This window comes from Physeter macrocephalus, chromosome 12 (assembly GCF_002837175.3).
Source record: "Physeter macrocephalus isolate SW-GA chromosome 12, ASM283717v5, whole genome shotgun sequence".
Taxonomy (NCBI): Eukaryota; Metazoa; Chordata; class Mammalia; order Artiodactyla; family Physeteridae; genus Physeter; species Physeter macrocephalus.
This window is the reverse complement of record NC_041225.1, coordinates 58,290,374-58,306,958: the sequence shown is the minus strand read 5'-3', so window position 1 is coordinate 58,306,958 and position 16,585 is coordinate 58,290,374. Positions and strand designations below refer to the sequence as shown.

At 34.2% G+C, this 16,585-nt stretch overlaps 1 long non-coding RNA gene across 2 annotated transcripts in view; it reads left to right on the top strand.

Annotated features, from left to right (window-relative positions):
• LOC102975512 (uncharacterized) overlaps window positions 1-16,585 on the top strand; it is a 490,990-nt gene that overhangs the window by 457,664 nt on the left and 16,741 nt on the right. For both annotated transcript variants that reach the window (XR_008618890.1, XR_002891078.2), the window contains exons 5-6: window positions 9,586-9,663; window positions 10,488-10,583. This is a non-coding gene — a long non-coding RNA (uncharacterized lncRNA). The remainder of the gene's footprint in view (window positions 1-9,585; window positions 9,664-10,487; window positions 10,584-16,585) is intronic.

The following is a 16,585-nucleotide window of genomic DNA, read 5'->3' as shown; positions in this document are numbered from 1 at the left end:
TGTTATTTTGCTTTATCCAAAAGTACTTCATGTGGCTCTTAAGAGTCATTCAGTGCTCCTAACCATCCAGTAATCTTGCATGAGTTCAAATCTTATATATTTCCCTAACTGTCTCGATTTGGAGGTATTAAGTAGGGTATTGTTATATGTATTTTCCAAACAGAAATTTGGGACACATCCTGTAACAACTCATTTTAGGAAGAACAGTATGTAGATACAAGGAGAGCGCTCAAGGTCTTATTGTCTTAATTACTCAGGGTCCACCAGAGTCTCCCGAGTTTGTCAATGTAAGTCATTGGGGCCACGTAACAAACTAGGCACAGTAGTCCTGATGTAATCTGACCAGAGAGGAATAAATGAAATTATTATCTCTTTGGTCTAATACCTGCACTGAAGTCTAAGATTTATGATTATATTATCTTTATTAGCAGCTGAATAGAAAACTTCAAGTTATCCCTTTCCATGTGTAGAAAAATGGCTCTTTGTATCTAAATGTATGAATTTGCATTTGTCTCTACTTAATTTCCTATTCATAAATTTTATAAACATTAGCGTGGCATAGGTGTAACATGAGCTATTGAGTAAGACAGAGCTGGGATAAAATTTTTCTTCTGCCACTGGTTATGCCGTTTAATTTTTATATGCCTTTTAAAAAATCAAGAATAATAATGTCTATTTTGGGTAGTTATTACCAAATGAGATGTAGTGTATAAAGCGGCCTAGTCAGCACAAAGTAGTTACTCCAAAATGTAGTAATTAGAATTATGATTACTATTTCTGCTCAATATTTTTAGAAACTTGATTCTGTCATCTTGTATATTAGATAGCCCAAAAAAATCATAACTGTGCTTTACTTTTATCTATATTCAATCATTGATACAAATGTTAGGGAAAAACAAAGACGAGGTCGAGAACATGATGCAACAAAGACTTCATTCTAGGTTGAAATCTATTCATTAATGAATAATTGGCACATAAATATTCACTGCTCCAGCTATGGAGCAGTAAAATGTGGTAATTATTTAACCCCATAGATAATCGCAGGGTATCAAGAGGCATTTTCTTGTACACCCTGCTTAAATGCACACAAACATGCATGCACAAATACACACGTGCAACAAACATGGGCATACCCATACCAATGTTAAGATAAAATATCAAGCCATTCTAGCAAGTCTTGTTTTTAGGTGAGGCTATGATAACTCTTGGTAATTGCCAATTTTGCCACTACTTACTCATAAAATTTGTTTAGCTAGTTCTTCAATATATTTCTTCATTTCTGTCATCTGCTATTTTTATCTTCTTGAAAAGTAAAAGAACCTTTTCTCATCTGATTTCTGTTATGAGGCCTTGAGTTCATTTGTGATCACGTCTTCTATGTCTATTCTCTAGCAGGATTTCAATCCACTAAGGCCTAAAGATTTAAGTTAACTCAAGGGAGCTTATCACTCTCTCTCATTCTCTTCCCAAGCTATACTTATGCTGCCTCCACACCATCAGTTACATTATATCTACTTTCATTATTACTATTATTTTATTCATCTTTCAACTTGAAGTTTGTCTTAATAATTTTATGATAGAGCTTTCTTACAATTCTGCACTACTTGAGGATTGTTTGTTCATACCACTCCTACAGCACTAATAATACAATTTATAATGTTGTGCATTAACTTTTCTCATCTTATATTTACTTTTTATAGACACTATTGTACCTTGAGCACAAACTGTGAGAAGTAAAAATTTTTAAGCACAGTGTGCAGTGATGAGACTTCATGAGTCAGATAATTGAACTCTGGTCCTTCAATGATCATTGAAGAGCATCACCAAACCTCTGCTTCTTTATCTATAAAAAGTTGAAGTTGGACTACATGCACTTTAAATATCTCTTCAAACTCAAAATGCTTAGACTAGTGTAATAGCCTATAAGCTCCCCAAAGCAGGACGCATATGTGTCCTGTTCATTCTTAGCTCCCTGGGCACTTAATATAATAAATAGCATATATTCATTCATTCATTCAACAAAATTTCATTGTGTATAAGCTACTCTTCAAGGTACTTGGCCTAAAGAAATAAACAAATCCCTTCCCTGATGGATTTTCTAGTAAGAGGAGAAATAATGACCAGTATTTTAGAATTTTATTAGTGATGAATACAACAGGAATAGTGATCAGAAGTGCCAGGGTTGGGTTTGCATTTTTCAATAGAGTGGTCAGTGTAGGCCTCTCTGTGAAGGTTACATTTGAGCAAAGATTAGAAGAATGTGGGGGTGAGCCATACAGACATATGGAGAATGGGTTTTCCTGGAAGCAGGAAGAGCCAGTGATACTTCCAATGTTGTGACTGTCCAATTGACCAGGAAGGAACCAGAGAGACTAGAACTGAAGAGGTCAGAGAAGTAGCAGGGAGCCAGTGATGGGCCTTGTACTTCATTGTGAAGACGGTGACCTGACTTTCATAAGATGGGGAGCCCTTGGACAGTTCTGAACCCAGAGGTGGCATGATCTGATTTATATTTAAAAGGTAACGCTGGCTGCTAGGTTGAGATTAGACTGTAGAAGGATCAAGGAATAGGAGCAGGAATACAATCTAGAAATGATGATGGTTTTGACAAGCAGTGGAGGTGGTGGGAAGTGATAGGGTTTTGAGCATATTTTGAAAGTAGAGACAACAGGAGTTTTTGAAAGAAACAAAAATCAAGAATAACTCCAAAGTTTGGGGCATGTCCAATTGGAAGGATGGAGTTACCACTAACTGAGCTATAGTGGAGCAAGTTTGTGCGGGAGGACCAGGAATTTAGTTGGATATATTTGGTTTGAGTTGTCTGTTTGGCATCAATAATTGCTCAGTAAATGTGTGTTGACTGATTATGTTTAACATGTGTAACATATTTTCTTTTGTATATATCACATGTAATCAGAAAAATTAAAATTGTAAGAGCTGGCTTTCAAAACCTTTCTTCATTATAAAAAATTTTTCCCCACTGCATTAATATTGCCTATATTAGTGCAATGGAGGGGAAAAAAGGAATTCTCAGGATTTAGAGGAGTAGATAATTTGGTATGTAGTGATTGATTAAACATGTAATTGCCACAATATGCAAAAGTAGGGCAAATTTCCATTATATTTTTAAATAGTATAGATCAACGTCCATTTGAGAAAAATCTCCATTTGAATGCACAGTCTGCATGTATTTTTTTATTTAGAATTGCAGTGGGTGAAAAAGGTGCTCTTAGTGAAAAATTGTGAGAACGTCTACAGATATTTGAAAACATTTTAATTCACATAATTGCAAAAAGTGCAAAAGCTGTTAGTAAAAAACATTATTATTTTTCATTATTTTAATTGATTAAACAATTTCCAGTAAACAGATGTTTCCCTAGACCTAAATCTTCAATCATTGGATGATTAGGATCACACCCTGTCTTTATGGCTTAAATTGTCTCAGTATTGGTAATGGCAGCTTACATGTTTGTGTGAGTAGCACAAATATATACGTATATATATATACACAATGTATATTTATGTGTGTGTGTGTGCTTAATGCATTACAAAAGCTTATTTTTTTAACATTTAGGCTTTATGCTTTATTCATTTTTGAATGTGTGCCAAAATATCCTTGCGATGAAACATAAAAAAACACGATAGGGGAAGTTCAGCAATTAACTTCCAGAAAGTAGAGGGAAAATAAGAATTATAAACTAAAGGATACTTTCATAGTATAGCTCAATGGAAATTACCCCAAATTTAATTATTCCAAAATTATAGGAAAAAAAGTTTACCAGTTTTATTACTTAGTAGGTTTTGAAAGTCAACATTTTTGTGTATGATTTTGTTTTTGCAAGGTTTTCTTAGGGTATTCTGAGCATTCATCTAGCAGAGTCTATAGGTAGAGATACTGGATCAGGATAATACAAGCTCTCTAACTACTACACAGGGACATCCCCATTTCCAAGGCCTAAATAACATAACCTCAGCCCAGTGCTCTCTGCCCTAATTTGAACCAGTAAACAATCTTCAAGCTTTGAATTCAGCTTCTTAGAAATCATGATTGCAGGAAAGTCATGCGTCGCATAAGGCAGTGAAATATGAGAAGGAAGAAAGGGAGTGACATCAGCAGGATGGTGAGATAGAAGTTTCTAGTGCCTGTGCCCTCACAGAAACATCAATTTGAATGACCATCCACCCATGAGAATACCTTCACAAGAGGTAAAGATTCCAGGTGAAAGATGATACATCTGGGTGGAGCACTGATGACTATAGAACAATGCATTGATGACTATAGACAGGAAGTTTTATATTACCCACCTCATCCCTCCTCCAAGCCTAGGCAGCCCAGCTCCTCAGAGAGAGACACTTCCCAGTGGGGGAAGGAGAGTGAACTGAGCACATGACCTCACTATGAACCTCAGTACCAGGCCAGCCACTGTGGCCTCAGGCATCTATGAACTCAGGCTCCTGACTGACCCCACACTCCAAACTGGCAGTTGTGACCCCAGCCTACAGGCCAGCACCTGCAAACGCAGGCTCTGGGTACACCCCAGCACAAAACTGGTCCTCTTTTTCCCAGGATCCAAGCTGGCACCTGTGAATCCAGGTACCGCACTGGCACCCATGAACCCGTGCTCCAGACCCAAACCTGGGGCACCAGGCCAGAACTCACAGACTCAGACTCCAGGCCAGCAGCCTCGGTCCCAGGCTCCAAGCCCACGCCAGTTGCCGGACTGGCTCATGGCTCTAGGCTCCAGGCCCACACCAGCGCCAGACCAGTCCCTATAGCACCAGGCTTCAGTAGACCCAAGGTCCAGCCTGTCCCAGTAAACCTAAAGTTAGCAGAAGGAAGTAAATAATAAAGATTAGAGCAGAAATAAATAAAATAGACACTAGAAAAACAATAGAAAAGATCATTAAAACTAAGAATTGGCTTTTTGAAAAGATCAAGTTGACAAACCTTTAGCTTGACTAAGAAAAAAGAGAGAAGACTCAAAAGAAATGAAATCAGAAATGAGAAGGGGATATCACAATTGATGCCACAGAAATACAAAGGATCATAAGAGACTAATATGCACATTTATATGCCAACAAATTGAATAATCAGGAAGAAATGGGTAAGTTTCTAGAACCACACAAGCTACCAAGATTTAATTATGAAGAATTAGAAAATCTGAACAGACCAATATCAAGTAAAGAGATTGAATCAGTAACCAAAAACCTCAACAGTAGTCAACAGGTACATAAATAGATGCTCAACATCTACTTGAGCATTAGAAAAATGCATATCAAAACCACAATGAGATATCACTTCATGTCTGTTAGAATGGCCATCATCAAAAATGTAAGAGATAACATATGCAACTGTGGATGTAAGAGAACCCTTGTGCACCGTTGGTGGGATTGTAAATTGGTGCAGCCACCCTGGAAAACAGAATGGAGGACCCTCCAAAAGTTAAACATAGAACTACCATATGATCAAGCAATTTCACTTCTGAGAATATATCCAAATAAAATAAAAACACTAACTCGATAAGCTATCTGCACCCCCATGTTCATAGCACCATTATTTACAATAGCCAAGGTATAGTAACAACCTGAGTGTCCACTGACAGATTAACAGATAAAGAAGTTGTGCCATATATACATATACACACACACACACAAACACACACAATGGAATATTATTCAGCCATAAAAAATGAGGAAATCTTGCCATTTGTGACAAAATGGATGGGCCTTTAGGCATTATGCTAAGTGAAATAAATCATACAAAGAAAGACAAATACCATATGATCTCATTTATATGTGGAATCTAAAAAAAAACAAAAACAAAAACACCCCAAACTCATAGAAAAAGAGATTAGATTTGTGGTTACTAGCGGCAGGAGTTAGGGAGAGGGAGAATTTGATGAAGGTAGTCAAGAGGTACAAACTTCCAGTTATAAGATACATAAGTCCTAGGGATGTGATGTACAACATGATGGCTATAGGTACCACTGCTGTATGATATATAGGAACGCTGTTCAGAGAGTAAATCCTAAGGGTTGTCATCACAAGTAGAGAAGTTGTTTTTCTTTTTTTTCTGTTTATTTTTATTGTACTGTATGGTAAGATGGATGTTAACTAAACTATTGTGGCAATCATTTCACAATATATGTAAGTCAAACCTTTATGCTGTGCATGTGAAACTCATACAGTGCTTTATGTCAATTATATCTCAATAAAACTGGAAAAAATAAATAATAAAAATATAACAATTTTAAAAAACAAACCAAAAAACTCCCAACAAATAAAAGCCTAAGACCAGATGGCTTCACTGGTGAATTCTACCAAACATTGAAAGAAGAATTAATATCAGTCCTTCTCAAACTCTTCCAAAAAATAGAAGAGGAGGAAACACTTCCAAATACATTTTAACGAGGGTAGCATTATCCTGATACCAAAGCCAGACAAGGACATTACAAAAAAGAAAACTACAGGGCAATATCCCTGATGAACATAGATGTAAAAATGTACAACAAAATACTAGCAAACTGAATTCAACAGCACATTAAAAGGGTACTATCCCTGTGATACAAGGAAGAGTCAACACACACAAATCAATATATCTGGTATACCAGATTAAGAGTTAAAGATAAAAATCATATGATCATCTGTCATCTCAATAGATACAGAAAAAGCGTTTGGCAAATTCAACATCATGATAAAAATTCTCATCAAATTAGGTTTAGAAGGGATGTACCTCAACATATAACAAAGGCCATATATGACTAGCCCACAGCTAACATCATACTCAATGGTGAAAAGCTGAAAGCTTTTTCTCTAATTTCAGGAACAGGACAAGAATGCTTACTCTTATCGGTGAAAGATCTATACACTGAAAACCATAAAACATTAATGTGAGAAATAGAAATAAGTAGAATTATACCACTTGTTCATGGATTGGAAGAATTAATATTGTTAAAATGTCCATACTGCCCAAAGCAATCTACAGATTCAGCGCAATCCATATCAAACTCCCAATGGCTACTTCACAGAAATAGAAAAAAAAATCCTAAAATTCATATGGAATACAAAAGATTTGAATAGCCAGAATAATCTTGAGCAAAAAGAACACTGTTGGAGGCATCACACTATCTGATTTTAAATATGATACAAAACTGTAGTAATCAAAACATCATGATACCAGCATACAAACAGATATATAGACCAATAGAAAAGAATAGAGAGCCCAGAAGTAAATACACACGTTTATGGTCAATATATTTTTAACAAAATTGTCAAGAACACACAATGGGAAAGGCCAGTCTCTTTAATAAATGGTGTTGGGAAAATTAGTTTTCCTTACGCAGAATAATGAAATTGGACCCTTATCTCACCACATATGCAAAAATCAACTCAAAATGGATTAAAGATTTAAGTGTAAGACCTGAAACCATAAAACTATTAGAAGAAAACAGAGGGAAAGCTTCATGACATTGGTCTTGGCAATTAGTTTTTTGGATGTGACCCTCCAAAGCATAGGCAATAAAAGCAAAAACAGACAAATGAGATTGTATCAAACTAAAAAAAATTCTGCATAGCAAAGAAACCAGTGAACAGAGTGAAGAGACAACCTACAAAATGGGAGAAAATATTTGCAAACCGTATATCTGATAAGGCTTTAATATCCAAAACATAAGAGGAACTCAAACAACTCAATAGCAAGAAAACAGATAACCTGATTTAAGAAATGGGCAAAGGACCTGCATAGACAGCTCTTAAAAGAAGACACCTCTTAAAAGAAGACATACAAATGACCATAAGATATATGAAAAGATGCTCAACATCACTAATCATAGGGAGAAGCAAATGAAAACTACAATGAACTATGACATCACACCTGTTAGGATGACTATTATCAAAAGAGAAGCAGTAACAATTGTTGGCAAGGATGTAGGGAAAAGGGAACACTTGTTCACTGTTGGTGGGAATGTAAACTGGTGTAGTCACTATGGAAAAAAGTATGGAGGTTCCACAAAAAAAAATTAAAAATAGAACTGCCACACGATCCAGCAATCCCACTTCTGAGTGTATACCCAAAGGAAATGAAATCAGGATCTCAAAGAGATATCTGCACTCAGCGTTATTCACAATGCCAAGGTCTAGAACCAACCCAAGTGTCTGTCAATGGATGAATAGATAAAGAAGATGAGAAGACATTATATATATGTATGTATATATGTATATTCTAATATATATTACAATATTTAAAATAGAATATATACTATACATATAAAATTCTATTCTATATATATAGAGAGAATGGAATATGTTTCAGCCATGAGAAAGAAGAAAATCCTGTCATTTGCAACAATGAATGAATCTGGAGGACATTATGTTAATGAAATAAGCCAGACAGGGAAAGACAGACATTGTATAATTTCACTTATATGTGGAATCTAAAAAAAAAAATAGAACTTTTAGAAGCAGAGAGCAAGAGCTGGTAGGGTGGGGGAAATGCTGGTCAAAGGGTACAAAGTTATAGTTACTTAGGATAAATAAGTCTAGTGTTTTAATGTATAGGCCTGATGACTATAGTTAATAGTACTATATTGAATACTGTAAGTATGCTACGAGATTAAAGATGTACTCATTATGGAAAAAATGGTAACTAGGTAAGATGACATGTTAATTAGTGTGACTGTAGTAATCATTTCAGTATTTACAAGTATATCAAATTATCATATTGTGTGCCTTAAATATGTACTATTTTTAATAAAAATTTATAAATTATAAAAAGAGTGAAATATGTCAGGTAGAATTAACATCTGCCATCATTGTGTATTAACATCCTGCCTTGTACACCCATCTCCTTTAAAAATGAGATCCTGATCAATTTGGGGTCTGCTTCACAAAGGTAATTTTCTGCAACTGCAGACCTGGGACCAGGCTCTGAACCAAAGCTACTATCCAAGAAATTAGCATAGTTCAAAAGTCAAGTAGCTAGCTTATTTTTTTCTATGACATAAGTTGCTGGGTTTTTTCTGCTATTTTCTTCTTACTAAACGTCTGTTTTCAGCAATATAATCATAAATTAGAAGTCAGTGCTTATTTGAGATCAATCAGAATGGAAAGTATTACTGAAATTAAAATATAAGTCAATGAGAAAATAATTTGGCATGTACACTTTAAAATTTTTTGCTGAGCTTTGAAGACATACAGTGTTAATAGGAGGCAAAATACCCTTGTATTGACTGTGCAGCCAACTGTTAAATGAGAAAAGTGTCTTATTTTTAATTTTGAAGATTAACTATTTTTGAACACTAGTGATCTTCCTTTTCAAGCAGTCTAATTAAATTCTTCGTTTAAGCCATCTAGGCTAGAAAGATCATTATATCAAGAAAAATATTTAAACTTGTTTTTATCTGCAAATCAAGGGCTCTTTTTACTGTGATATTTAATTAACAATTTTTGATAGTTTTAAAATGAAAATTTCTGTCCATTATAAAAGGCACAAATAAATAATAGGCACAATAAATAAAAGGTACAAATAAAAAGAGGCATAGGCCCTTGATGTTTGTGAAGTAAAGGTATTTTTTTGCACCTCTCCAGGTATGTGTAGATTCTCCCTGCACCATGGTGTCCACTCCAACCTGGCAGCCATTCACAAATCCCTATGAAATATCTCACGTAAGTCAACATCTCGTATATTTGGCTCTCCTTCCCTGGATTCCAGATCAAAATACACCTGTCCTCTATAATTGTAAATCCATTCAGTATACTGAAGCATTTTAATAGCATAGTGAGTATTCCTTAAGCAACACATATTTTTTCTTAGCAGCAGCATCACTTGGGAGTCTGTTAGAAATGCACAACCTCAATTTTTGCCCCAGAACCTTGAATCAGAATCTGCGTTTTATAATGATCCCCCCTAGTGATTTCTGAACACATTAAACTTTCACAAGTATTACTTTAGAGAGAAACCCTTAGTCCTGAAATTGTACTTTCAAATATTTTATCTACCTTTTCTAATTTGGGGCATTAAATTGTTTACTTTTTATTACCCCTTTAATATATGAAGGTTCTGTAATGATGTGCAATTTTTAAAATTCTAGATATTGGCAATTTGTGTTTTCTTGCTAATTATTTCTTTGTTCTACAGACTTCTAAATTAATATTGCTCTGATCAGATAATATACTTTGTATTATTTTGATACTTTGATGTTTATTGAGTTTTTATGACCCAGAATTTTGTCCACCTTGGTGAATGTTTCATATGCACTTGAAAATAATGTATATTATATAATCGTTAGATGTAGTAGTCCATCAAAGTCAAATAAGCCAATTTCTTAATAGTGTTATCAAGCATTCTATATCTTTACTTTTATGATTCCTATCAGTTATCAATAGGTAGTATTAAAATTTCTAAAGTTCCTTGTAGATTTGTCTATGTTTTCTTTAAATTTGTCAGTTTTGTTTTTATATTTTGAAATTCTGTTATTATGTGCATACAGATATATCTTTGGAAATAATTTTGGTGATGAAGTACAGCACAGTTTGTGTGATGTTAATATACCCACCTCTTCTTTCTTATGCTTCGTGTCCTCAAGGTATACATTTCCCCATCACTTTATTTTAAAGCAGTCTGTTTTATATCATATTCCTTTGAGAATCAAGACCTTTTAATTGAAGTGTTTATTCCTTTTCCATTTATTGTAAGTTTGATATTTGTTCCAAAATTGATATATTCTTTATTCTTCAGTTTTCTTTCTTTTTGATAAATAATATTTTTTCTAGTGTTTGATTTGTATTTCCTCTGTTGAGTTTTGAGATATACCTCTTTGTATTTTATTTGATTAAAAAATGTATCTTTAACTTAACACAAGCTACATTCAAACAATACACGAAATTTACAAGAGTGTAATTCTATTTAACACTCTCCTGCCCTATGTGGTCTCCTTAGGTATCTTCTGAGTATTCTACAAATGCTGCCACATATAATATTTTTTTTGCCTTAAACAATTACCTTCTATTAGAAAAATTTAAAGATATATTTTAGAGTTTCATCATATGTAAATATGCATGTGTGTTTATGTATAATTTGGTGTCATTTTCCCTTTGACCTAGTATCCTTTGAGACATTTTATGCATGTAAAAGGTAAGGGTTTTTATATACACATTAGTATGCTATCCACATTGTTCTGTGCCTTAATACTTTTGATTTTTAAAATGTTAGAAAATTTCCATGCACATATGTTACATTTTATAAGAGCTGCATGATTTTCCATTGTATGGATATACTATAATTGATTTAAACAAACCCTTGTTGAGTATTATTTGATGTTAAAAACCATGTTTCAGTGAACCATCTTCCATTTATATCTTTATGGACAAGTGAAGATTTCTATAGAATAAATATATGTGTGGAACTACATATCAAAGAAAATGTTTACTTTAATTGTCATAGTTGCCCCCCAAAAATGTTGTACCAATTTACCGTTCCATCTACAGCATATGAGAATGCCTAATTCTATGACTTATTTTTTAATAGTTATCGGCTATAATTTATACACAACAAAATTCACTCTTTTAGGAGTACAGTTTGATAAATTTTCTAATTGTATAAGGTTGTATAACATCCATTACGATAAAAATACAGAACTGTTCCACCACCCTTAAAGGCTCTCTTACGACCATTTGAAGTGAACCCTTACCCTTGTCTCCAGGCAACCACTGATCTGTTTTCTGTCATTATTTGCCTTTTATAGAAGTTCATATAAAGAGAATCATATGGTAGCTGTCTTTTGTTTTTGAATTCTTTCACTTAGCAAAAATGTTTTTTAGTTACATCCATGGTGTTGTTCTTTTTATTGCTGACTGGTATTTCATAGCATGGTTAAAAGATAATTTGTTTATCCATTCACCATTTGATGGACAACTTGGACTGTTTCCAGATTTTGATTATGATTAATAATACTGCTATAAATATTCATGTATAAGTTGTATGCACATGTTTTCATTTCATTTTATTTTGTTTATATGATCTTACACAAGAACAGGATTGCTAAATCATAAGTGACATAATATACTGTTTTAAATTTCCCAAATTGGCTGTGCCATTTTGCAATCCTATCAACAATGTGTGAGCATTCAAGTTGCCCCATATTCTCTCCCATACTTGATAATATCATGTTATTTTTTTTTAATTTAACCATTCTAATGGGTGTTAGTGGTTTTAATTGCATGTCCCTGATGACTGATGATGTTGAGCATCTCTCAGGTGTTTATTGTTCATTCATATACCTTCTTTGTGAAGTATCTGTGCAAGTGTTTGACCCATTTTTTATTTGGTTGTTTGCTTTCTTATCATTTTCATGCTACTGACACATATGAGGAAAGAGGCATGAGAAAATGGACTTGGAAAAGGAAGCAAGGCTTGTATCTGATTATCACATAAGGAGGACTCATTAAGTGATTTCAAGCTTTTCTTTAAACAGTGGTTCTGAAATCTGGCTATGTATTAGAATCCCCTGGAAAGATTAGAAACCTATCAATGCCCAGGTTCTACCAAAATCCAATTAAATTGGAATGGGTAGTGCTGAGAGTCTCAGTAGTTATTAAATCTCTCCACATGATCCAATTGTGCATATAGAATTGACCACAACTTCTTTATAAACTTTTGACAGTGGCAGAATTTTCAAAAAGATTAAAGCCAAGTGGGCTTTAAATCCCATTATGTATATTTAATTCAAAGAACGAAATAATGCCATTTGCAGCAACATGAATGGACCTAGAGATTGTCATACTGAGTGAAGTATGTCAGACTGAGAAAGACAAATATCATATGATATTGCTTATATGTGGAAACTAAAAAAATGGTACAAATGAACTTATTTACAAAACAGAAATAGAGTCACAGATGTAGAAAATAAACCTATGGTTACCAGGGGGGAAAGGGGGTAGGGATAAACTGGGCGATTGGGATTGACATATACACACTACTATATATAAAATAGATAACTAATAAGGACCTACTATATAGCACAGGGAACTCTACTTAATACTCTGTAATGACCTCTATGGGAAAAGAATCTAAAAAAGAGTGGGTATATGTATAACTGATTCACTTTGCTGTACACCTGAAACTCATACAACATTGTAAATCAACTATACTCTAATAAAAAGTTTTAAAAATGCAAAAAAAAAAACAAAGTTAAGAAAGTGTTATATTTTGGTTAAAATCTAGAATGAAATATGCTCCTCTTGAAATAAGATTGGCAATTAGAGCATATTGTTAAAAACAGTGAGGAATGAGAAGATAAAGTGTACTTAGATGCTTTTTCTTTTAGTATGCATCTGAACAGATATCCTCTTCTAAATGTGTCTTCTTTAAGTTAGTAAACCTTGATATTTTAATAAAGAAGACTATTCTGTCAAAAAAGTATAATTAAATGGAATATGAATCAATCTCTCTACTTATTAATTAAATTTAGTTGTTTGGATCATGAAGCTCAAGATCAACAGACACTTTAATTATTTACTAATATTAAATAAATGTGTCCATTAATAGGAATTAAAGTGAGATGAATTTTAGCTCACTGTAAAATGGGAAGAATATTCTAAAGACATGCCCCTGCAAAATCTAGTATATAATATCTAGCATATCTCTTCCTAGCAGTGTGCCTGTAGGATACAAAACAATCAATACTTATTTTAGGTAAATAAATGGATACTTCAGGAGGAAATAGAGTCCCCGCCACTACAGTGTATTTAAGCAGAAGCTAGAGGGCCATCTGCCAGAGATACTGCTGAAAAGATTTCTAAGGGGGTAGAAAATTGGTGAAGATGGCTTATAAAGCCCCTTTGACCTCTAAAATTATTTGATCCTGCATCTTCAATATACTGACATTTGCACTTCACAGTACCTTGCTGATCTTTCACCTGCTGTGGGAGAATAATGCAGTTTTAACAGAAAAGCTTTTTGACCCAATTCTTTTTTCATATTTGAAGAACTCTTATTTTTTCTTAGGGTAGGCAGAATTGTGTGGAGACATGCAGGCTCTGAAAATTGAACTGGTAATACATTGACAGAAAGTGAAGTTGACTTCACTGCAAAAGTTCAGTATGGAAAGGGGTAACTAAATGAGAGCACTGTCCCAAACAAGCCTAAGACATTGTGATTTTAGTTGCTCAAAATGATACATCTCATTCTTGTTTTTTAAATCAGATTCTCCTTCCCCAACTTTGAAGTTGTGTGATTTGGGGTCATTTATGCCTATTGCCTGAAGACCATGATAGCTTTCCATCACCCCAATAAATAGGAGTCCAGTGTAAATGTGACATTAATAATGTTTTATCATGCTGACAGCTCAACTTATTACTTATCCTTTGTATTGCATTTCCCACACTGTCTGATAAACATAATGACAACATTCCAATTATTACTTAATTTTATGACTACATGTTTTCACAGAATTGATTGAAATGACAATGTTTATTTTTTAATCGTTTATGAAAATTATTTCTTTGCCTTTGTCCAGAACTAAAGAAAAATTTGTAGATCATAAATAAAATTTTCTTTATTTTTCCTCTGTCTTAGCATGATCCTTCCTTCTTTTCATCTAACCTTTCTACTCTGTCCCTCAAGTTACCTTTAATCCATTATGTTCTAAGGTTACATTTTCTCCTCATGACAAATATCATGCTACTTTGCCATCAAAAGCTTAATACGTAGAATTTGCTTTATATCACCAGTTTTGGGTAAGAGCATTTAGCTGTTTATTCAACATTTATTGTGTACCCACCATATGAAAGGTACTCAATAAATAGTCATGAAAGGTACAAACTTATTTTCACACAATCATACATTCAGTTACTTATAATCTTGGGGGCAGTAAGATAGATACACCAATATGTCGTAAATAGTTACAAAAATTAAAGAGAAAGAGAATAGATTAAATTAATTTTGGCATCTAAGGGCATATATCTGCTATACTTCTCTCTACTAAGATTTACATGAGATACCAAAACAAGAATTGGAAGGTAATGTTTGAAAGTTTGGTTATTTATTATTGACAATTTTGCAAGGGCACCTAGTCCAGGTATCTTATGCCCCATACCTACAAAAGCAAATATTAACAGGTACAGGAAGCTCACTAAGAATCTGCAGAGGACAAAGACTTAGAATGAGAGGAATGAAATTAAGATTCCAACAGCTGTATTATACTTCAGGGTACTCCAGTGGAAACTCTAATAAACAGACAAATATCCCTCCATCACAACTATATATCTTCCCCAGTAAATTCTGCCCAGCATTCTCTTCCTCATATCATTCTCTCCTGAATCAGGCTCTCATGTGTGTTTGGTTGACAAAGCCTTGGTCATCTGTCTGGTTCAAACTGAAGGAAGTTGCAGGACTTCCCTGGTGGCGCAATGGTTTAGAATCCGCCTGCCAATGCAGGGGACATGGGTTTGAGCCCTGGTCCGGGAAGATCCCACATGCCGCGGAGCAGCTAAGCCCATGCACCACAACTACTGAGCCTTGCTCTAGAGCCTGAGAGCCACAACTACTGAAGCCCGCACACCTAGAGCCCGTGCTCCCCAGCAAGAGAAGCCACTGCAATCAGAAGCCCACGCACTGCAATTAAGAGTATCCCCCGCTCTTGGCAAATAGAGAAAGCCCACGTGCAGCAACAAAGACCCAACACAGCCAAAAATAAATAAATAAATAAATTTATATATATATATATATTTATATATTTATATATATATTTATATATATTTATATATATAAATATATATATATATATATATATATATATATATATAAACAAACTGAAGGAAGTTAGGAAAAGAAACTCGGTCTTCTAGCTTGAGCAGACTGGATCTCTGATGTACTAAATTCCCCTAATACAGAAAATGTTCAGAAGATGCTCAGTAGTAACCAGTATATAAATAATTGCTGGGGTATCAAAACAGACTTAGGTATAATGCTTGTAAAGCACTTAGCACAAACTTGTTACCTAGCAATCACATAGTAAGCAGTTAATGGTTGAGAGAGGATTTCTAATCAAAGACGAAAATAATGCCATCTTAGAAAGAATAATTCTTTAGGAAAGGGAATGGCTGTCAGCAGGATATAGGTACAGAAATGTTTTCAAAACAATTTTTTTGGCCACAGAAATATTGAGCATACTATTTAACTTGTTAAAACTTTTCAACCCCTTCTTAGTAAAATGTACTCAGCAGAGACTAAGTTAGATATTAGAAAACCTGACTCCCCTTCGCTAATGGAACTCTGTGCGAAGACATTCTATACCTGATAGGCATTTGCTTTATAGTGCATGGAATTTATAATTTCTGGAATTTGAGGTGTGCCTGAAAACACGAGCCATTTCGGCACATATACAGGTGTGCCACATAGCTGTTTACTACCTGCCAACAGGTTTACATAAAGGAAGCTGGGCTAAGTGTTCTTTTTTTTTTTTTTTTAACATCTTTATTGGAGTATAATTGCTTTACAATGGTGTGTTAGTTTCTGCTTTACAACAAAGTGAATCAGTTATACATATACATATGTTCCCATATCTCTTCCCTCTTGCGTCTCCCTCCC